Source organism: Lycium barbarum, chromosome 9, assembly GCF_019175385.1.
Source record: "Lycium barbarum isolate Lr01 chromosome 9, ASM1917538v2, whole genome shotgun sequence".
Classification (NCBI taxonomy): domain Eukaryota; kingdom Viridiplantae; phylum Streptophyta; class Magnoliopsida; order Solanales; family Solanaceae; genus Lycium; species Lycium barbarum.
Window position 1 is genome coordinate 18,564,428 of NC_083345.1, and position 24,886 is coordinate 18,589,313.

Genomic DNA, 24,886 nt, shown 5'->3' on the forward strand with positions numbered 1-24,886 from the left:
ACATCCATCGATATATTAATGTTAATTAAATTAAAAAATTTAAATACACCGAGGGACAACCCTCGATCAATATAAATATTTAACAATTATATTTTTCATTTACTGAGGAATGTCCATCGGTAAGGTAAATTCAAAGTACTTGGATATTTGAAAATTAATGAGGGATGTCCCTCGGTAACCTGAAAATCTGAGATTTGTAGTTACACTTGTTACCGAGGGACTCTATCGATAAGTCCCGCAGTATTTCTGGTATTATTTTGGCAAGCAATACCTATTTTTTACCGCACCACCTGCTATATAAAAGATTTCAATAGAAACAGAAAAAAAGCCAATAATAGCCATCAAAACAATAATAAAAATACTCTGAAATGATTCAAGCATTAAAATTAAGCCAACAAACATCGTAATTATCCAACCAACTTCGACGTTATGCAAAATATATCAAAAGCATCCCACTAGACTTCAAACGATCCAAAATAACAGAAGTTTGAAAAAAATAACAATTGACACCTAATACTCCATTTCTGCCTCTCGATGCTGTCTATTCTCCTGATCCTCATCGTCTCCATGCTTCTGGTCACCTCACCTCTACATCCTCTCCAGATTATATCGATTCTACACGAAAAGTAAACTTTAGAATATAAACAAACAGTATAAAAGAAATTTTGAAAAGGGAAAAAAACAATACAAGATAACTTCATTTTACTTGAGTAGCTTTTTAGTAAGTTGCCCAGCCGATGTTCGGATGGGCAGAATCTCCAAGGTTTCAGAATATTTGAATCTTAAACCAAGGTGTCATGCAAGATAAATCTTGTTTTCACTTGTCAACATATATTTTCAAAGCAGATTTATGTCAATGTGAATAAGACTAATATAAGTATGAAATGTCCAAGCTTCAAAGGTATTAACCTGCAATCTCTTTCTATCTTGCCACACATATTTGCAGAGTCAATAGAAAAGGCCCTTATACATCTCAGGTGAAAAAAGTAAGTCTATGAGTATTTCGTGGTATAAGCATGTTATTAGGTAGGTATAAGAAGTGAATGTCTTGAAATACACAGTTTTGCATCTGTTTTCAATTTGATAGTGCAAAAAGAAACTGAGAAGTGATAATCAGAAAATGTATGCCATTGCAGTTTTACATTTGATTTCAATTTGAGAAAGTAGGTAAGACTAAGTGACAGTTAACAAATACATTTGTCCTTCAGCAAACATTAATAGACAAGGTTCACTTTTATGGATCAGGGAGGTAAGAAATGATAGCCAAAATCATCGATAAATGGCAGAAAAGTATTACCAAAAATCAAGCATTGCTCTAGTTTGCCTCAACACCAAGACGAGGAGATAATCTAGGAAGTACCTCCTGCACAATACATTCAATGACGACAATTAATATTTCAACATTTCCTAATTTGCTATAAACATCGTTATATAAATGAAAGAATAACTGCACGAAATAAACCACAAGTTCAGAGGGTAGAGGATGTATAGCCTATGGCAGCTTCTATTCTTTAGAAGAGCTTACAGTTCATACAAGGCTTGTCATAACGTGTCCATTTTCAGGTTTTCCCATAGTCTTTTTCTTTTCCTATTCCCTCGCCTTACTAGACACAAATAGTCTTGTCTATTGGAACCAAATAAGCAAAAGCCAAATCACCGGTTTGATAAAATTCTAACATGCCTTAACAATCAGAAGAGAAATATATGGCTAACGATGCGTGATGCATCAATCAACAAATATTTCAGGTTTTACAGCTGCATAATAAATTCAACAATTCTAACATAAGAAACAAATCCTTGCTCTTAAGCTTACTTCTTCAATTGAATTCCTTAAAAACAATTTCTAATAAGAAACCTTCGTCAACCCTATTTATTACTCCCTCCGATTCAAAATAAGCATCCACTTAACCTTTAGCACACCCCTTAAGAAAATACTAACTCCGAAAAGAATAGATTGTTTTGACTAAACTACCCTTAATTGAAATTTGCATTTTACTCTTAACTTGACACATTGGGATATAGTCACTTAACACTTAAATAAGTGCAACTCTGGAAAAATAAAGTTAATTCTTTCTTGATTATGCAAATGGACACTTATTTTGGACCAAAATAAGAAGGCAAAGTGGACACTTATCATGAGCCGGAGGGAGTATAAACCAAAAGTTCCAGAAAATCACTAACATCGTTATATGGATTAGATAGTGGTAGAAATGACAAGTTAATGGTTAACTAAGGTGCTGGGATAACTAAGTTTACAAAAATATGCTACTGCTTAAGCTTTTTGGTTGGGAAAGAGAGATTTCCCCTTGAATAGTATCCTAATTACAGCTACACCCAAATCTCTCATAACATTGAAAAAGACGAATAGTATCCTAATTACAGCTACACTCAAATCTCTCATAACACTAAAAAGCATGAAACTTTTTCTTATCCTTTAATATACCATAGCTTTTAGATCAATACATATCCGTTTAGTCAACACAGGATACCATCATAGATTAGCCATGATTAACAGAATGGTAGAGAAACCAACAATTATGATTATGGGGCTAAAGGAAGATGTTTCTAGCAACTAGATATATATGTCAATACTCAATGGTCATTATATAAGAGAATTAATCCACTAATTATGCCTCACTTTCAAACTATTGTTGCTGGGGTGCGTGAATCATCCTACCATTTTGGTCCAATTCATTCAATGCTAGAGGTTTTGTAATAAATTAGAAATTCTCTTAATCTTATACTTATACCTATACTAACTTACAAGTCTCTAATCAGACTAAAAAGACTCCTGACAAGCACTGGATTTCATGCAATTGTAACAACAAATCTAAGCGTCAACGTTCACCAGTTAGCATTATCAAATATTTGCCTGGATTCCAATAGGTTTAAATCTCTTAAGACAACTTTTACCCATGTGATCTAAATAGGTGCTTCCTTTCAACATTGTTAGCCTTGGTGAAAAACACGTCCAGCTTTGTCGTGTAGTGTAACACTTATCCAGTAGGCTCAGTTTTTGGCAGAGATATGCAAACAATTTCGCTTTCCGTGATTCATATCAGCTTCTCTATTGTTAGTATATTTTATAGTAACTTATTAGTTTTTTACTTCTTAATCTGACACATCTGCTTATAATGTTATTTTTGATAAGATTTTAATTTATTTAATGTTTATGTATTAAATATGTGCTTCCTTTCAATAAGTGTGCAATTCGCTTCTCGCTTAAAGCCCTGATGCCCTTGTCTCCTTTTTGCTATTTTCACTCTAACAAGCACTGGTGGAGAGTTTTATTTATGTTCCCCATTAATTCTCTGATATTGACAGAGACTATGCTTCTCAAGCAAGTTAAAAAATTGCAGAACCAAAGTCTCCCCAGAGACGGGCACCTGAAATTCTGAATAACTTCCAAGTTCATGGCATCTCCCACTCTTCCATCACAACACACTCCTTTCCCTCCTCTGATATATGACCAAACTTCACAACTTCATGCAAGTTGGAACAAGACCACCAGATTTAGCACTGATGTTGCATTAATGGATTAATGCCAAACAAACAGAGGATTGGATACAATGCCGCAGATGTTATACTATATGAAGCAACCTAAATCGGTTGGTGAATAACATCCAACTCTAACCTATGTAGATCTCCAAACCCTTTAAGTTTGATCCATGCCTGTGACTCTATGATGCTAAAAGTAGACAAGGTAGACTTAAGATCATATGCGGAAGTTATCTTAAAATACCTACAATATGTTGGAATCAATGCGGATTAACCTGTAATCTCTTGCTATCTTGCCACATATATTTGCAAAGTCAGTAGAAAAGGCCCGTATACATCTCAGGCGAAAAAAGTAAGTCAATGAGTATTTCGTGGTATAAGCATGCTGTTAGGTAAGTATAAGAAGTGAGCGTCTTGAAATACACAGTTTTGCATCTGTTTTCAATTTGATAGAGCAAAATATAGAAGTAGAGTCTTAACTCTTACCAGGAACCATAAAATAATATTACTGGCCAAATATATTCCAAGTAAGTTTAGAGCATACATAGGTATCCTCTGCCCATGGCGAGACCCAAACTTCTTTTCCGTCTTCGATTTTCGTATGGGTCTTCTTCCATACCTTATGACGGGTGGGTGGTCTACCAAGAGAAACTTCCTGCAAATGAAATAAACAAAGTTAATGTTGTTTAAGTAATTATTTGTATTTGCTAGCATCTAAATGCTGAAATACATACCAATTTTCCAACGGCAAGAACTCTAACGGAAAGATGCTGAAAATTAAGCAACCACAATTTGCAAATTAAGCAACTACAATTTGCAACAAAATTTATAGTTTATGGGTTAATTAATAACATAGTCACATATCTTAAATATTATGTTGACTATGTTTAGTTGTAAAGTGAATTCCTAAAATTTCAGAAACTTAGAAGGATCTCCATAATTTGCAACCAATTTTTCATAATCCAAATGAGGGGGAAAAGTGACATAGTCGTGAATAGACAAAAAATTGGAAATATTAATTTCCTCAAACAAAGATAAGTCCCAAAAAAATGAAAACTTTAGACACAGACAACAAGAAATTTCGATTATATACATTCAGTATAACAAAAAATGCCCTAAAAAACAAAACAGTTTGCATTTCAAACCCAGAAAAAAATCAGAAAAAGAACTATGCGATTGGAAACCTTAATCTCCCAAACAAAAAATAAATCACAAAAATATGCAAACTTAAGACACAAACATCTGAAATTTCACGTATTTACATTAATAAGAAAAATGCCCTAAAACACGAGAATTATATATTCAAAATAAAAAGGCAGAAAAGGATTATCTAACACAGTTAAGATCAAATAAATTTCAATTTCGAACAAAGTAGATAGAATTTCAGGGTATATTTCGCTATTAGGAAAATTATACCTGGTGTGGATTGATAGAAAAGGGTTTGGGGGAAGATCTCAAAGAAAAGCTCCTAGATACCAATTGAATATGTTGCAACTTCAACCTTAGCTTCCCTCTGTTCGTAGTCTTGTCTTTTTTCAGTTCTTTTCGTGAAAATGGAATGGATCAGTGAAGAAGAGTGGAAAGGTTTTTGCGGAAAAAGAAGTGGAAAACCCTAAGTTGAAAAGATGCCCTCTTTCTTTTTGCTGAAATTTTTGGCGTTTTGATTTTCCCGCTTTTGTTCTTTTCCCTTTTAAGTTTTCTCTCAGTTTTTTTTTTTTTTTGGCTCTAAGTATATAGCATTAAAAAAATCTCTTATAATCTTGGAGATAATAAGTAAATTTTTTTTTAAAATTTAGATAATAACTGTAAAATTATGTAGAAAAGTTACGAAAAACTCACTTTAAATATTTATAATTTAAATCAGAACCGCTTTAGATGGAACAACCAGTTGAATAAAAATTTAACTTAACAAAATATATTTTATACTCCCTCCGGATCAAAAAAAGAGTCCACTTATCCATTTGCATACCTCTTAAGAAAACACTAACTCCTAGACAAAAATAGGTAATTTGATTAAATTACCGCTAATTAAATAAGCATTGAATTTGATCATACAACACTTAATAGGGGCAAATATAGAAAAACATGGTTAATTTTTTTTTTGATTTGATAAGTGGACTCTTTTTTTTATCCGGATGGAGTATTTGTTAAGACAAAATTGAGATTCTTTTAATAAAAGATGAATTTATCCTAAAAGAGTGAAAAATAATAATAATTATTTTGAAAATGTCAAATCAAGTTCTCTCCAAACACCAAAAGAATCACTAAGGTCTCATTGTTTTTATTAAAATTAAGACGTCAGAATCTGAATGAACGTCTGAATATTAAGATTTGCATTAAGAATTATATGTCTAAATCTAAATACACATATGAATACTAAGATGTTGTATTAAGGTCTCAATACCACATTATCAAGAGTTAAGACTTAAGACTGTTTGTTTTCCGACATCTGAATGTGTAAAGTATTCTTTATTTTTAAAAATTAGTATGAAATTTAATACAATACAAAGTTAATCTAATATGTTATTAAAAGAAAATTAAAAATATTATATGAAGGTTGGTGGTAGCAATGACTAGTTGTGGTGTTGTGGGTGTCAATTGAAGATGGTGTCGGCTAATGGTGGTATTGTGGGTAGTAGCTAGTGGTAATGAATGTCGGTAGTAGAAGTTGATGGTAGTGATTGGTGGTGGTGATTGATAGTGATAGCTAATAGTGTTGGTAAATAATGACGGTAATTGACGATATACAGTGGTGAATGGTGACGGTGATTGACAATATATAGTGGTGACTGATGGTGGTGACTGTAGGTAGTCATGAACGATGCTTATTGTAGAAACGGTGGTTAGTGGTGGTGATTGTAAATAGTGACTAGTGACAACGTACGTTGATTGTAGTAATTGACAATGGCAGTGGTTGTGAGTAGAGATAGTTAATAATGGTGGGCGATGATGATAATTTATAATGATGGGGGATGCCGTAGCGGTAGCGATGATTAAAGGGAGGAAGGGTTGAGCTGCCATCTTTATAGAATTTTTTAATTGACATGTTAATGATTTAAGACTGTTACAGATCTTTAATAATCATTCAGACTCATTAAGTGGTTGTAACATGATAGAATATCACAAATACAATTTCAATTACTGTAAATATTGACGTAAGGCTAGTCAATCAATAATATTTCTTAAAAGATACCAATGATTGACTGTTACTTAGTGTATTTATCAATTTATAAGTTACAATAATATTACTTAAGAATACCACTAATATACTTCTACCTTTTCCCAGAAAATGTTTTCACTTTATTTGAAAATCAACGTTTGGCCATGAAAATTCCAAGTTGCATTTAGAATTTGAAAAACACCTAGAAACATGTTTTTCACTTTTTCCACTTTCAATACATTCAAACAACCAAATATTCTTTGCAAAACTCTAACCAAACACAACTCTATCTTTAACTCCAACTTCAAAATTTCAAATAATGTGAAAAATATTTGGTTTTCATGGCCAAATGCCAACTTAGTACAATAAATAAGTGGTACTACTAAATTTTCTTACGGTAAGTCTAGAACGGTGATGTAACTGAAAAAGGAAAAAATAAACCTTTAAACAATTACCGAGGGACTTATCAATTGACACCTCGCTATTATTTGTTTAAAAAATATAAAATATTTATTTATTAAATACTCAATTTTACATAATTAAATATACCGAGAGACGTCCCTCGGTACTTTAAAACAGAAAACTCAAAATAATTATATCTATTTTATCGAGAGACTCCCTCGGTACATTTTATTTAATTTCATTTACTTTCTATTAATATACTGATGGTGTCCCTCGGTACAGGAAAAAAGAAATTCAGAATATTTGTATTTATATTACCGAGGGTCTCTCTCAGAAATTTTAATTGTTTTTTATTATGTACCGAGAGAGTTCCTCGGTATAGTCAAATAAATGTTGACTGTAAAAAATTCATATAATTTACCGAGGGACGTCCCTCGGTATTTTTAAGAAATAATTAAAAATTAAGATATTTGACTTTTCCGAGGTATACCATGGCAAAGTCCCTCGGAATAGCTACATAGAATTTGTCCCTCGGTAAGCCCACGTAGGTAAATAGCTAGTTTTTAGTAGTGTAATGTGGATTTTTGTGTGACTTCTTTTCCATACCACAAGAAATTTCTACAAATTGCAATTATTCTTTTCGTTACTTCTTTTAGGAGGATAAATATAGAAGACCAGTATGAATGTACATACATTAGTACAGAATTGATGAGCTGCACCCTGCCAGCATATAACAGGTTCCTTGAACTCCAGGCTCTGACCCTTGCCCCTATCTTATCTATAAGCATTTCATAGTCTACTGCTATATCTTTATTGCTGAGACTGGCACCCCCAAGTATTTAAAAGGCAACTTCCTTTTTTGGTACCCAGTAGCACTGTATATATCTTCCAAGCTTTGGGGGTCTATATTGGCACTAAAGATATTGGACTTCCTAGCATTAGCCTGCAACCCTGAAGTGTTTGAGAATGTTTGTAGTCCTCTCAATAGTAGTAGTACTGATTGAAAATTTCCTTTGCAAAACAACAGCATGTCATCAGCAAAACACATGTGATTCAACCTCAAGCTCCTACATTTTGTGTGAAATTCAAATCCAGGCTACTCCCCTGCTCTGATAAGCACTCTGGTAAGGTATTCCATACATATGACAAAGAGCAAGGGGGGATATTGGATCCCCTTGTCTAAGTGCTTCTAACATTTCCTTACACAAAATCCTATTCTACATCTTCTTAAGATAAGAAGGCAGTTTTGAGTTGTCTTCTTCCTCTTGTACAGTCTCACTAGATCCTAACAAATTAAAACATTTTGCACAATGGTTCTTCCCTCTACAAATACACTTTGGGTATCTGAAATTATTAGAGGCAAGAGTGGTTTCAGCCTGTTATAAAGCATCTTGGAAATTACTTTATAGATTGTATTGCAGCATGCAATAGGTCTAAAGTCCCCCACCTCTTCCATATGTTTACTCTTGGGAATCACAGTGATCAGTGTGGTGTTTATAATTTTCAGCATTTTTCCTGCTCTAAAGAAGTCTTGTACAGCTGCAGTTACATTAGTTCCTACTATATCCCAGCTATCCTTGAAGAATTGGCTACTATAGCCATCTGGTCTAGGTGCTTTTTCACCATGTATTGCCCATAATGCTTTCTTCATAAGATATAGGCTATATCAATAGCATCTTGTGTTCCTCTTGCACTATAGGGCCAAGTCTGACTAGTCTTGGGCATACTTCCATTTTGTCCTCCTTGTTAGATCCTAGAAGCTTAGTGTAGAAGTCAATGAAAGCATTAGCTACCCCTTGTGGTTCAGTTTGTTTGTGTCTCTAGCTATCCTTTACGGTAAACACCCTGTTTGCATTCCTTCGTGCTTTAAACATGGCATGAAATTTTTAGTGTTTTAATCTCCTTGTATCAGCCATTGCATTTTACTTTTCTGCCTCAAGAACAGATCCCTAGCCTTGTTCCACTTCAAGCATTCTTGTGCAACCCTCTTTTCTTCAGTAATCAAAGCAGCATCAAATGGGTTGGATTGAACTTGAATTTGACAGTGTTTTAGAGTTTGCATACCCTGATCTGCTCTTTTCTCTATTTCACTGAATTTAGACTTGTTCAGCCCCGTAAGCACCCCTTTTAGTTTGTTCAACTTCCCCACTAGTTCATACATCTTAGTACCCCTTCTATCAGCGGTCCAGCCCTCTTATACTTTCATTTTTGGATTTTTATCTTTTTAGCATCCTTCTTTTTCTCTTCTTTCGTATGTTTTTAATTTTTGAATTTTAAAAATAATGTATAAAATTAGGACAAATAAAGAAAATAATCATTTTAACAACAACAACATATCAGTGTAAGTCCACAAGTGGGGTCTGGGGAAGGCAGAATGTACGCAAACCTCACCGCTACCTTGCGAGGTAGGGAGGATGTTTCCGATAGACTCTCGGCAAAGAAAATAATTATTTTAAAATACTAAATAAAAATAAAGAAAATACCACTTTTGAAATATTGGAAAACAACGCATGAAATTAGCTTTCTAAGTAAATATTCTTATATATTACTCAATTTAGTTATTTTTTTCTGACCTAGCTCCCCATTTGTTTTTAATATGTCGTCTCTCAGACATTTGCACATTGTTTACCGTTATATATATATATTATTATTATTATTATAAAATCATGAATATAAATATTGATTGACCAAAATATTCTTTAAATATTGAACGACTTTTATACCCTTAAATTTTAAGTTAGTTAGGATAAAATTGTAATCACCATCAATATTTAATTTTGGATTAAGTAAAATTTAGGATTTTAAGGTTAGTTATGCACTTTTCACTACACAAGCAAGTAAAATCCTACTTGGAATATTATCGGATGGAGAATTTTTAGTAGAAAGGAATTTAACGTAATGCAAACACTAATTGAATTCTATCACTAATTGAATTCTAAATGACCTAATATTACGGACATTGAAGTAAAGTTACTAACTGTTCATATAGAATTTTACTAGCATTAGGCAAAGGAATTTTTGATTTGTTGTCAAAGAATGTTTCATAATGGATATAATTGCAATATATAAAAGAATTCCACATATCTAGGACTTTGATTTGAATAAAATAAATACAATTGTTATCTGACTACAATTCTAAAACTAGCATCCTAAAACTAATATACTAACCCGCGTCATGATTATTGTGTACAATCTTGTAATCGTTCTTCTTAAGAAAATAATAATTGTAAAGTAGATTATTTTGGTAGAAGGAATAGAAATAGAGTCCTAATTAAATACTATCTCTGGAAATTGATACCTAAATAAGATTGATTGCCAACTTTTTTGGCTCAACATTAAGTGTGTCATGTGTTTTTTACGTCTGATTTGGTGTTTCTTCTGAATCTCTATTATGGCGACTCGAGAGAAGATTAAGATGAAGAACCTGATGTTAGATTTAATTCGATAAAATACATTGTTTTTATTGAATATTACCCTATCTTCTTCTTCCTTTTAAGTATTTTTCCATGGTCCAAATATCGGTGGGATCTATCATTTAGTAATAGCCCAATAAACTTTATGATGGAGATTGGAGAAGATGTTGTTTGCTGGGCTTTGGGTTGGCGAGAAATAGTCATTTTTTTGCGCGGATTGTCCTTCATTTGGGGTGGCTTTTAATTTTTGGCCTTCAAATTTGTGGTCTTTAAGTTTTTTTCCTTCGCCTAATATCCCGAAGTTGTGGGTTCGAACGCCAGCTCAGTTAAGACAAAAAAATTCGCAAGTTCTGCCTTAAGCCTAAAATCCTTGAGAATCTAAACTCTACCTTGCGAATTTTTTTAAAATTTTTGATTGAGCGGGGGTTCAAACCAGAAATCAAGGAATTTTTAGCGAAGGGAAAAAGTTAAAGACCACCAATTTGAGGGACAAAAATTAAAGACCACCCCCAGGGAATGGCAATCCTGCAAATTGCCCAAAAATAGTGGGAGGATCCTTTCAAAGTAGTTGCGTATGCGTAAATTAAATTGCTACAACATTATCGAATATTTTTTTACTGTGATTCATATTGATTGAGAATAACGTGCAACTGCACGTTAGTAGAGACTAGTATATATAAATATATGAAACTAATAGCTTCAAATTAGAATATAATATTCTTGAATTTCAATCAAATACTACGTATTATGAAACAAAGAAACTTCTATGGTTTTCTTTATTCTTCTTCTACGTTAAATTTTGCAATATTACATGACCAAATTCTCGTTATGGTAACAAGTCAATTGCCACTACTTTGTGCTTTTATAAACAACTTTTATCTCTGGTGGATTGACAATTAAAATAAAACAAAAAGAAGCAACTCATTACTCCTTTTTATGCCAGTTCTACAGAATTCTATGTTGTGAGTCCAAACTGTGTGTATATGTACAAACGGTCCGATGTACAAATGACATACAGATAGACTTTATATCTCTCTCTTTTTCTCAAACTTAAAATCTTGCTTTTCTAACTTGAGCACTCATCTGTGGTTAGAATATATTTGAGATATATATATTTTCCACTTCCACTCTTTTCTCAGCGATATGTTCCAATTTCTGAAAATATGGTTAACCATTGAAATCAGCTTTTTGGTTGATTAATCTAATAACTAAATGTTTGGCACGTAAATGTGACATTCAAAGTTTAATTGTATGGAGAAGTCATTTATGTATTATTTCTAACGCATTGATTTGTTACAAGGTCCTGAACATGTAACAACTCAAGATATCATTGTAGACATAAATTCAGTAAATTACTCTCTCAATGATTTTGAAAATGGGTGGTTTTGAACTTTTAACTTAGCTTGGTCCATGGGCAAACCTAATTTGAAGTCGAAAGTCAAAACTTGTTAAACTTAAAATTTTGGCCATGGGACAAACGAGGTCAAAAAATTTTAAAGACCACTCACCTCCGAGGCCATTCTTATCAGTGAAGTAATTGCACGGTTTTCCCTTCTGATGGACCAGTCTCTAATTTTTGCCCTTCAAATGGGCTAGTCTTTAATTTTTTCCCTTCAAAATCGAGCTTACACCTAGTGGTTAAAGGTCATATTTTGCCATGTTGAGCTATATCGAAGATCCAAACTATCAATAACACTTAGTAAAAGAGGACTAAAATTGTTCAGAGGTTACTTAAATTTGAACTCGTGACACTGTTGACCGAATTATAACTTGTTGATGAATCATTTATAACTTAATGCATATGCGGCCCCCTAAACTTAACCTTTTTTTTTTTTTTTTCATTTTGGCATCTCAACTAAGTTTTGTTCCTATTGAACCCCTGAACTCGTCCTCAAGTGTGTCTGTCAAACCCCCTAAATCTAATTTTTATTAGAAGCAAAAATTAAATTGGATAAATGAAGGTGGAATAATTTTTAGACATGTGGTAAACTATTCTTTAGGTCATGGATGTGTCGGTTTTTGTTGGTTATGTTCCTTCACTGTCAGCTTAATTAAGAGCTATTCTTTTTTTCTCCTCTCAATTGCTGCTAATCTTAGCTTCAAGATGGCATAATTAAATTAGAATATATATTAGCATCTTGCTACATTGAAGATGGAAGACTATGTAAGTCGGATCGTGCTTGATAGACACACTTGAGGACGAGTTCAGGAGTTCAATAGGAACAACACTTAGTTGAGGTGTCAAATTGTTATATCCCGTAATTTTATAGGTTGAGTTATTCGCAAAAGAATCGACTCAAGTTAAAGACGAGATCATTTTCGGGCACGAAGTAGAAATCTTTAATTCCCGGTTTTTATGAGAACATGAATTGTTTATAAATTTTACTTAGTGTAAAAATATTAATGGAAAGTTGGGATTAATATACCATGATTAGATTATTAAATGGGATTAAAAGTTTAATTAGTCATGAATTAAGTGTTAGTGGTCGTGGGCCCCACCCATGGCATGGCCAAATTTGATTGGCCCATGCTATAAGTGGGACATGTGTCACTCTATAAGGCAACATATATAAGTATAATGGATGACTAATTACATAGTCATAATCCATTTCATCTTCTCCACAACATTAAACCCTAGAGATAGAGAGAGGAGCTCTCAAGCTTAAGGAGAGAGAGAAGTTCACGGCGCACTGTTCACGGCGCACTGTTCACGGTGCCACTATTCACGGCGGCGAACTATTCACGGCGGCGCACTGTTCACGGCCGCCACTGTTAAAAAAAAATTATTTAATCTCCAAGGTGATTTAAATGTCCCAAAGGAAGCGGCAAGTTAGGATTTAAATTGAAGAAAGAAGAGGCGATGCAATTGGTGCAAGCGAGTGTAGAATTTGCTCCGATTAAATTAAGGTAAGATCTTCTCACTTTATGATATAGTTGGATTAATGGTGTGGAAATGGAAAGATTAAAATTTTATGAAGTGGAATTGGAAGTAAGAAAATTTCATGATTAAGTGTTGGTGTTGAAATGGACAGAATTGAAGTTGTTTAAGTTAGAAATTGGTTGATTGTGGTTGTTGTTAATATTGTTGTGAATTATGTGTTAAAAGTAAAAGGTTATGTGTATTGATGTTGAATTATAAATTGAGCCGTGTAAGGGGGATGTTTTGAGTAAGAATGATGAATTGATTTTAGTAGCATTATGGAGGAATTAAATGGTTAAATTTAAAGTTGTGTTGTTTTATGGACATGTTGTTATCCTTGCTGAATTGAAAGGATTAAGGGTATGATTATGTTCATATGATTATTGTTGTTGTTCTCATGGATTATGTGATGTGAATGAAGGAATTTAATGGTTAGAGTTGGAGTTAAATTTGTGGTGGGTTGTTATAGGGATTATAATGATAATAATGTGGTTTACTTGCATATGGATAGATGATGTAGTTGTGGTGTAGCTGCTGTAGTATTTCATTAAATTTGCTGAAAAGATTGCATGAAATAAGGTATAAGAAGTGTATATGGGCTGCTTGGTGTATTGTAAGTGTTCGTAAGAATTTCGGGCATCGTTATGTTATAGTTGGGGGCTGTTTTGACATGTTGTTGTTCTTGTTGAATTAAAAGAATTGAAGATATGGTTGTGTCCATATGTTGTTGTTGGTATTTCTGTGTCAACAGGAGAGCAATTGGAAATTCGGGACAAGTGAATATATAGAGGAAGTGCTGCCCGAATTTCGTTAAGTCTCTAGATAATAAAAAGCCTTAAAACGAAAATATGTGAATCGTTATGGAATGTTGTGAATGTGGGCTATTTGGAATGTTATGTGGGCTGTCCGGATTGGTATTGAACATATGATTATTTATGTTGGATTGGTTGTATGTAGTTGGTTTGAATGCGAACGAAACGTCGTCTAAATGTTTGAAAGGGATTGTTAACGCTAAAATACATATTGAATTCCCTTGTAGACTAATTGTAACTCTTGATATAGGATAAGTACTATTGGGCAGCAAGTACAAGTTATAATACGACTAAACGCTAAAGGTATGTAAAGCTCCAACCTTCCTTCTTTTGGCATGCCTTAGTTTTCAATAGGCTAGATTATAAGCCTTGAGGAAAATTCTAAGATTCGAAATCCGAGCATGTTATGATCCTTACATATTCCTTGGCACTCTTATGTATGATTTGATGAAATATGAACCATTATGTCTTTGAAATAATCGCTTTCCGAACTTTGCATAGAAAGGTTTCACTTTAAAGAATTTCGTAATTTTTGAATGCCATATCTTTTGCATAAAGGCTCGGATTGCTCCAATATTTTTATAGGAGTCCGTATGATTGATAATGAGTGTGTTTTCCATAGGCGGGCCCAACTCGGATCAATACCCGTCCGTGGGTCCCGCGACTTTCCGTTATGTAATTCGGGAACTTTTGAAAGAATTCGTTATGACTATTATTTCGATTTTCAAGTATGATCATTTTACTTATGTTTGAGTTCATGATAATGATTTTATGCATATGATTACTCACGACTCTACTCGTGCGTTCTGTTATATCTTTCGCCGGTTCTGTTATCGTGCGCACTTTGATATACTCCGGAGTTATGCTGTGTTTATGGTTCACCGAGCTACTCACAAAAGAGGGTCGGGTTCTGTTAGAACCCGTATTTTTGTACAGTGGAATAATCCGGATTTATTTATGATAAGCTAAGGACAAAATTATTTTGGGATACAAAGTCGGGATTCTTGACCTTCGAATTTATTTTGAGATATAAGTTGTGCATGAATTTATTGGTATGGAACAATTAGGAAAATTTGGGACCAAAGGTGATAAAATTTGAAGTGGAAAGTCATCCACAAATTCCATGTGGTGCCCACACAACTTTGTGTCATCTTCTAAGTGGAACAACTCATTATGTGGGCCAAGGCACCCTTGACTAAGTCTTGCATTGTTAAAAAGATGACCACTTCATTTCACTTCACTCCAACTCTTAAAAAAAAGAAGGAATTGAAGAGCACCACAATAAGGGGGCTCTCGGCCAGCCCAAGGAAAAATCCACCCCCATTTCTTGCTCTTCCAAAATTATTTTCTTGGTACAAACCCACTATTTTGAGGTCCCTAAGTAGCGTGGGAGTGTCGTTGGAGCGATCAACCCATTATTTTTCATCCATTGGAAACCCTAGCATTTTGTGGAATTGAAGAGGATAGGTAAGAGTTGATCTTGCTTTTGTGTTATAAAGGTTGTTTGTATCTTGTAGTATGTTATAATGGAGGAAAATCATGAAATATGAAATGTTGGAGGTGAGTTGTGTATGTGGAGCTTGAGCCGTGTAAATGGGTGTTGTTGTGTTGTGATTGAAATTATGAATTAATGCCTAGTTAGTTGATTATGATCATTGTAAGGTGAAGAACAATTGAGAATCATCCATATATGTATATGTGTAGTGTTAGCCGAAAATGGGTCACCTTATGTTCCAAGAATTGAATTAGTATCGCTTATTGTTTAGCCGTCGTCGCCATGAATTCTATGTTGGAAATGAAAGTTTATTGACTCAAATTGATGTTGTAAATATTGCGGACTGATTTGGAAGTTGTTGTACATTTAATGTAAATTGTGTATTGATGAAAATAGCATTGTTAGAATGTAAATTGTAGATACGAACCATGATTTGGAAATGAAGAAAAAGTTAGGGGGCCTGTCTCGGTTAGGGGCTGTTTCGGGTAGCTTGGGAAAATTTATGGATTGTTGGAAAAATTGTATAAATTGCTTAGAATGTCTTGAAATGTTTTTGGTATGGGTTCGGGTTAGTATGTGAGCGTATAAGCGTCAATTTTGGGTTGAAGGTAAGTCGTCAAATTGAATTTCTGAAAGTTGATGAATGATGGAAAAGAGAGCTATTATTGTTGTATTACCTTTCGGATTGATTATTAATGTTGTTAGGTTGGTTGTTGTTGTTGTTGTTGATTGATACGGCCGAGTTAAATTCTCGGGGTAGCCTATTTACAGGGGAAATGCTGCCCAAATTTCTGTAGAATTAAGGGCGAAATTGGAATTTAATGCCCAAAAAGTCTTTAGCTAATGTTTGGCATTTTATGGCTTGTTTATAGATCGTGGGCAGCCCGAATCATAGGTTGGATTTAGCTTGAGTTTGGATCGTATTGGAGAGCGTTTGAGGTATGTAAAGTAATCTTCCTTCTTCGGCATGCCTTAGTTAAAATAGGCTATGATATAAGCCTCGAGGAAACTCTATTCTCACAATCCGAGCATGTTTATGACTCGCATTTGTTCTTTGGCATCCTTGCCTTGTCATGGCAAAACATTGATCCTTATGTTCTTGGAATCCATAATTTGTAAAGATTACATGAAAGCTGATTTTTGTTTTAAAGTTCATTCTTTAGCGATTCCAAAACTTCAAACGCCCATAATTTCCTCAGAAAAGCTCGGATTGCTTTGAAATTTTCGTAGGAGTTTGTATGATATAAAATGAGTATGTTTTTCATAGGCGGGCTCAGTTCGGGTCTATACTCGTCCGTGGGTCCCGCGACGCCCTTTTTTGAAATTCGACAACTTTGAAACAAAAAGTGATAATTATTATTCCGATTTCGAATATGACTATTTTACTTATCCTTCAGATTTATAATAATGATTTTATGCATATGATTCCTCACTACTCCGCTCGTGCCTACTGTGATGTCGTTCACCGGTTCCCGAGCCGGTTCTGTTGTCGTGCGCTTTGTGATACATTCCGGTGTTATGCTGTGATTATGGTTCACCGTGCTCCTCGCTCGAGGGCCGGGTTCCACTTATGTTTGGCGTTATGCTGTGTTGTGATGTGTGACGGGGATTCGGAGATTTGAAATTTTCTGGTGTTATGCTGTGTTGTGGCGCCATCGACAGGCGGGCGACCACATTTTCCTGTGCCCTATGCATAATTTATACTTTGGAAATAAACATTTTGATATTTTTTTTTGATATGTATTATTTTCTATATATCTGATTCGATTATTGTTCAGATTTATTTCTGTACCTTCTGCTTTGCATACTCAGTACATATTTCGTACTGACCCCCTTCTCCGGGGGCTGCGTTTCATGCCCGCAGGTACGGACGCACAGCCTGGTGATCCACCTGTTTAGGACACCCTTTCTGCTATTCGGAGTGCTCCTCTCTTTCCGGAGCTTATACTTTTGGTATATATATTTATTAGTGCATTTGTATATATTCGTTCATGGGTACGGCGGGGCCCTGTCCCGTCATATGATTCTGTCGGTCTGTTTAGAGGTCTATGGACATGTTTGTGGGTTAGGGTCTTTCTGTATGGATGTATGTACATGTCGTTTGGGCGATCCCATACGCCAACGCGGCCGGTCCGCATATGTTTATATATTGCTTAGTTAGCCCTGTGTGGCTTTTGTTGGTATTTTCTGCGTGCAGGGTATATTGGATAGTCCGTAAAACAAAGGAAACTCTGCCGAAATTTTTCTGGAAATTACCTAAATTTGAAATAAAGCCTTGTCGGCTTCCGCCATATACTAGAATGAGTTGATAGAATTTGAGATAATATTTGATAGATGGGTTCGGGTGCCCAGATCGGGCACTAGTCACGGCCTACGGGGTTGGGTCGTGACAGAAGTGGTATCAGAGAGGTTTGTCCTCGGAATGTCTACAGACCGTGTCTAGTAGAGTCTTGTTTATCGGTGTGTTGTGCACCACATCTATAAACAGGAAGCTACAGGACATTTAGGATGTTTCCTTTCTTTGAATCTTAGATCGTGCGATAGAGCTGTGCTATTAGGATGATTCTGTTCTGATCTGTTGTTGTTTTTCTTTCAGTGATGCCTCCGAAAAAGGCGACGGCCGCCCAGAAGAAAAAAGGCGTAGTAGGAGAGACCAGCCGGGCTCAGAAGGATACTCGGACCCTTGCTCAGATGATGCGTGATATTACGTCCCGGCCAGCCGACTCTGCTACGTCTTCATCGTCAGAGGAGTCTGGAGCAGCTTCACCATTAGCTCCAGGGGCTCCAGCTCCCGCGCCTCCAGCTCCTCAGCTAGGGGCGGAGGACAGGACACTGAGAGAGGCTGTGCAGTTATTGACCACTCTAGTAGCGGGACAGGCTCGCAGACGCGGGCGGAGAGATGATGATGATGACGATAGGCGTGACAGCCTGAGGGTTTGAGAGTTTCTATTATGTGGCCCTCCAGATTTTTACGGGTCTAAGCCCGACGAGGACCCCCATGACTCTATTCGGGGGATGCGGCGCTCACTAGATTTGGTCAGGGCTTCAGAGACTGAGTCTGTTGAGTTGGCTTCGCATAGACTACGGGATGTCGCTGCTCACTGGTATGAGTCCTGGGAGCTATCTAGGGGTGAGGGTGCTTCCCCAGCTACTTGGGACGAGTTCGTGGCTGCTTTTACCCACCATTTTTTGCCCCCAGAGTTACGACGGGCGCGGGTTGACCGATTTTTACATCTGCAGCAGAGGGGTCGGAGTGTTCGTGAGTATAATATGGAGTTTGATTCTCTGGCCCGGTACGCACCTGCCATAGTAGCAGATATGGCCGATCGGATGCACAGATATGTGATGGGGTTAGACCGCTACTTGATTGATGGCTGTATGGCGTTGGCATTGCAGACAGACATGGATATTGCCCGACTACAGGATTATGCTCTGGGTATGGAGGACCGACATAGAGCTGATTATTCCAGCAGAGATCGGGACAGGAGGCCGCCCAAGAGGGCCAGATCCGCAAGCTATTCTGGAGATTTCCGAGGCAGACAGCCTCAGCAGCAGCAGCAGAGCAGATATCTTTCTCAGTCATCACGGGGTACACCGCCACAGTATACCGGCAGGAGATCTGAGGGTGCCGGATATTCAGGGGCAGGCCCGAGCTCCAGGGCTTCAGGTTCACAGTTGGACAGAGGTTCCAGCAGTCAGATGAGGCCACCCAGACCTTTGTGTTCCTACTGTGGGAGACAGCACCCGGGAGAGTGTTTTCGAGCTATGGGTGCATGCTTTGTTTGCGGCCGTCAGGGCCATCAGATGAGAGACTGTCCGGCTAGAGGTGGTACAGGCAGTTCAGCTCAGTCTACCGGGTCAGCCGGTGGTTCATCTTCAGCCTCGGTGGCGATGCGCCCTGCGGGGCGAGGTACTCCAGCACCAGCAGGCCGCAGCAGGGGTCGTGGCGGAGCTTCGGGTTCTAGCGGTCCTTCGAACCGCATTTATGCCTTAGCCAGCAGACAGGACCAGGAGGCTTCGCCTAATGTCGTCACAGGTATATTACTGGTTTTCTCTCGTGATGTGTATGCATTGATTGATCCTGGTTCTACATTATCATTTATATCTCCACTCGTTGCTGATAAAATTGGGATAGAATCCGAACGGATAGAGCCTTTTGAGGTAGCTACACCAGTAGGGGACTCTGTTATAGCCAGTCAGATTTATAGAGATTGTTCCGTGATTATCTGTGGCGGCTGCACTAAGGCGGATTTGGTAGAGTTAGATATGATCGAGTTTGACGTGATTATGGGTATGGATTGGCTAGCTTCTTGCTATGCTAATGTTGATTGTCAAAAGAAGATAGTCCGATTCCAATTCCCAGGGAGCCAGTTATAGAGTGGGCGGGTAATACAGTATCGCCGAGGGGTAAGTTTATTTCATACCTCAAGGCTGAGAAAATGATCAGAAAGGGGTATATTTATCATCTGGTCCGTGTTCATGATTTAGAGGCAGAGGCACCGACTCTTCAGTCAGTCCCAGTGGTTAATGAATTTGTAGATGTATTCCCAGATGAGCTTCCAGGTCTTCCTCCCGAACGGGAGATAGAGTTTGCTATTGATCTGTTGCCAGACACTCAGCCTATCTCTATTCCTCCATACAGAATGGCACCTGCAGAATTGAAAGAATTGAAAGAGCAGCTGAGAGATTTATTGGAGAAGGGTTTCATTCGGCCTAGTGCGTCACCCTGGGGAGCTCCGGTATTATTTGTGAGGAAGAAAGACGGCTCGCTGCGGATGTGCATTGATTATCGACAGTTGAATAAGGTAACCATCAAGAATAAATATCCCCTCCCCAGGATTGATGATTTGTTTGATCAGCTGCAGGGTGCCAGGTACTTCTCGAAGATAGACCTGCGATCGGGTTACCATCAGGTACGGGTACGAGAGGCTGATATTCCCAAGACAACATTCAGGACCCGATATGGGCACTATGAGTTCAGAGTTATGTCTTTTGGGCTGACAAATGCCCCAGCAGTATTTATGGACCTGATGAATCGGGTATTCAGACCGTTCTTGGATATGTTTGTGATCGTATTTATCGATGATATTCTGGTTTATTCTCGGTCAGAGGCAGAGCATGCGGACCATTTGAGGACGGTACTTGGCACACTTCGGCACCAGGAATTATATGCTAAATTTTCTAAGTGTGAATTCTGGTTATCTTTAGTGGCATTTCTGGGACATATTATTGGGGCTGATGGCGTCCGGGTGGATACCCAGAAGATCGAGGCCGTAAAGAATTGGCCTAGACCTACGACGCCGACAGAGGTGCGTAGCTTTCTGGGATTGGCTGGTTATTATTGGAGATTCGTGGAGAAGTTTGCTTCCATTTCAGCGCCTTTGACAAGGCTGACTCAGAAGGGAGCTAAGTTTCAGTGGTCAGATGCTTGCGAGCGTAGCTTCCAGTTGCTGAAAGAGAAGTTGACTACGGCTCCAGTCCTGACTCTTCCGGAGGGTCCAGATGGGTATGTGATTTATTGTGATGCCTCTGGTATTGGTTTGGGATGTGTGTTGATGCAGCACGGCAGGGTGATAGCTTATGCTTCCTGGCAGCTCAGAAAACATGAAAAGAATTATCCTACTCACGATTTGGAGCTGGCCGCGGTCATTCATGCTTTGAAGATGTGGAGACATTATTTATATGGGGTTCACGTTGACATTTATACAGATCATAAGAGCCTTCAGTACATCTTTAGGCAAAAGGAGCTGAACTTGCGGCAGCGGAGGTGGTTAGAGTTGCTGAAAGATTATGATGTTGACATTCTCTACCATCCTGGGAAAGCTAATGTTGTGGCGGATGCACTCAGCCGCAAGTCTATGGGCAGCCTAGCAGACGTGCCATCAGAGAGTAAAGAAATGGTTCGCGATATTCATCAGTTGGCTAGTCTTGGAGTTCGCTTGGCTGATTCTGGAGATGTTGGGGTTTCTGTTCGAGGTATTGCTGAGTCCTCTATTACAGAAGATATTAAGCGGCATCAGTATGAGGATCCTATTCTGGCACAGTACAGAGATGCAGCACTGGCACAGGAGAAGACTCCGTTTGAGATTTCACCTGATGGAGTGTTATTTCACAGAGGCAGATTGTGTGTACCTGACATTGCAGGGTTGCGACGACAGGTTATGGGCGAGGCACATTACACCCGATATTCTGTTCACCCAGGGTCGACGAAGATGTACCATGATATCAGATACCTATATTGGTGGGACGGTATGAAAAGAGATATAGCAGAGTTCGTTGCTCAGTCTCTAAATTGCCAGCAGGTTAAGATTGAGCACCAGAAGCCCGGTGGGCTATTGCAGGAGATGGAGATACCGACGTGGAAGTGGGAGATCATTAATATGGACTTTATTACATGTCTACCTCGCACTCCACGGAGGTATGATTCTATTTGGGTTATTGTTGATCGGCTGACGAAATCAGCCCATTTTCTTCCGGTTCGGACCACCTATTCAGCTGAGGATTATGCCAGGCTTTATGTCAGGGAGATTGTACGACTTCATGGAGTTCCTGTGTCTGTTATTTCCGATAGAGGTGCCCAATTTACAGCTAAGTTCTGGAGATCGTTTCAGGAGGGATTGGGGACCCAGGTGAGCCTGAGTACAGCCTTCCATCCCCAGTCCGACGGACAGGCCGAGCGCACTATTCAGACATTGGAAGATATGTTGCGTGCCTGTGTTATTGATTTCAGGGGTAGCTGGGACGACCATTTACCGCTTGTTGAGTTTGCGTATAATAACAGCTGCCACTCCAGTATTCAGATGGCACCATATGAGGCTTTGTATGGCAGGAAGTGTAGATCACCGATCGGTTGGTTTGATGTTGGGGAGACTGAGTTGATTGGCCCAGATGTGGTCCAGCAGGTCGTGGATAAGGTGAAACTTATTCGAGAAAGATTGTTGGCAGCCCAGAGCCTACAGAAATCTTATGCCGATAAGCGACGTCGACCGTTAGAGTTTCAGATTGGCGATTGGGTGTTCCTGAAAGTGTCACCGATGAAAGGTGTTATGCGATTTGGTAAGAAAGGAAAGCTCAGTCGGAGATCTATTGGGCCCTATCTGATTATTCGCAAAATAGGCAAGGTGGCCTACGAATTGGATTTGCCAGCTGACTTGGGAGCGGTACACCCGGTATTTCATGTTTCTATGCTTCGTAAGTGTATTGGTGACCCTTCCAGAGTCTTTCCTGTAGATGATATTCAGGTCACCGAGGAGCTATCTTATGAGGAGCAGCCTATAGCCATATTGGATCGCCAGGTAAAAAGGTTGCAGAACAAAGATATGGCTTCTGTTAAAGTGCTGTGGCGGAACAATAACCGAGAGGAAATGACCTGGGAAGCTGAGGAGCATATGAAGAAGAAGTATCCTCATTTATTTTTCAGAGCCTACAGGTAATCCAATTCTCTATTTGACTATGTTGTTTGATAAATGAATCGTTCATCAATGATTGTATTGTTGTGATAGTTAGTAAGGAACTCTCTCAAATTGTTGTATGACCGGTAAGGTTAATCTAACATTCGAGGATGAATGTTCTAAAGGGGGGGAGGATGTTAGAACCCGTATTTTTGTACAGTGGAATAATCCGGATTTATTTATGATAAGCTAAGGACAAAATTATTTTGGGATACAAAGTCGGGATTCTTGACCTTCGAATTTATTTTGAGATATAAGTTGTGCATGAATTTATTGGTATGGAACAATTAGGAAAATTTGGGACCAAAGGTGATAAAATTTGAAGTGGAAAGTCATCCACAAATTCCATGTGGTGCCCACACAACTTTGTGTCATCTTCTAAGTGGAACAACTCATTATGTGGGCCAAGGCACCCTTGACTAAGTCTTGCATTGTTAAAAAGATGACCACTTCATTTCACTTCACTCCAACTCTTAAAAAAAAAGAAGGAATTGAAGAGCACCACAATAAGGGGGCTCTCGGCCAGCCCAAGGAAAAATCCACCCCCATTTCTTGCTCTTCCAAAATTATTTCCTTGGTACAAACCCACTATTTTGAGGTCCCTAAGTAGCGTGGGAGTGTCGTTGGAGCGATCAACCCATTATTTTTCATCCATTGGAAACCCTAGCATTTTGTGGAATTGAAGAGGATAGGTAAGAGTTGATCTTGATTTTGTGTTATAAAGGTTGTTTGTATCTTGTAGTATGTTATAATGGAGGAAAATCATGAAATATGAAATGTTGGAGGTGAGTTGTGTATGTGGAGCTTGAGCCGTGTAAATGGGTGTTGTTGTGTTGTGATTGAAATTATGAATTAATGTCTAGTTAGTTGATTATGATCATTGTAAGGTGAAGAACAATTGAGAATCATCCATATATGTGTATGTGTAGTGTTAGCCGAAAATGGGTCACCTTTTGTGGCAAGAATTGAATTAGTATCGCTTATTGTTTAGCCGTCGTCGCCATGAATTCTATGTTGGAAATGAAATTTTATTGACTCAAATTGATGTTGTAAATATTGCGGACTGATTTGGAAGTTGTTGTACATTTAATGTAAATTGTGTATTGATGAAAATAGCATTCTTAGAATGTAAATTGTAGATACGAACCATGATTTGGAAATGAAGAAAACGTTAGGGGGGCTATCTCGGTTAGGGGCTGTTTCGGGTAGCTTGGGAAAATTTATGGATTGTTGGAAAAATTGTATAAATTGCTTAGAATGTCTTGAAATGTTTTTGGTATGGGTTCGGCTTAGTATGTGAGCGTATAAGCGTCGATTTTGGGTTGAAGGTAAGTCGTCGAATTGAATTTATGAAAGTTGATGAATGATGGAAAAGAGAGCTATTATTGTTGTATTACCTTTCGGATTGATTATTAATGTTGTTAGGTTGGTTGTTGTTGTTGTTGTTGATTGATACGGCCGAGTTAAATTCTCGGGGTAGCCTATTTACAGGGGAAATGCTGCCCAAATTTCTGTAGAATTAAGGGCGAAATTGGAATTTAATGCCCAAAAAGTCTTTAGCTAATGTTTGGCATTTTATGGCTTGTTTATAGATCGTGGGCAGCCCGAATCATAGGTTGGATTTATCTTGAGTTTGGATCGTATTGGAGAGCGTTTGAGGTATGTAAAGTAATCTTCCTTCTTCGGCATGCCTTAGTTAAAATAGGCTATGATATAAGCCTCGAGGAAACTCTAT

General features: G+C 37.6%; 2 long non-coding RNA genes across 4 annotated transcripts; one reads left to right on the forward strand and one right to left on the reverse strand.

The window, feature by feature from the left end:
- Positions 1–315: 315 nt before the first annotated feature.
- LOC132610134 (uncharacterized) lies at positions 316–5,310 on the reverse strand. Of its 3 annotated transcripts, XR_009571030.1 has the most exons (5): positions 4,915–5,310; positions 4,233–4,268; positions 4,043–4,153; positions 1,298–1,363; positions 316–615 (listed from the first exon to the last, which is right to left on the reverse strand). It is a non-coding gene; the product is annotated as an uncharacterized LOC132610134 (long non-coding RNA). The 3 variants fall into 3 exon arrangements; XR_009571029.1 differs by lacking the exon at positions 4,233–4,268 and having other exon boundaries at positions 3,985–4,153; positions 4,915–5,300; XR_009571028.1 differs by lacking the exon at positions 4,233–4,268 and having other exon boundaries at positions 4,915–5,285.
- Positions 5,311–15,184: 9,874 nt separating this feature from the next.
- LOC132610856 (uncharacterized) lies at positions 15,185–17,786 on the forward strand. Its single transcript, XR_009571333.1, has 3 exons — positions 15,185–15,672; positions 16,573–16,639; positions 17,565–17,786. It is a non-coding gene; the product is annotated as an uncharacterized LOC132610856 (long non-coding RNA).
- Positions 17,787–24,886: the final 7,100 nt, after the last annotated feature.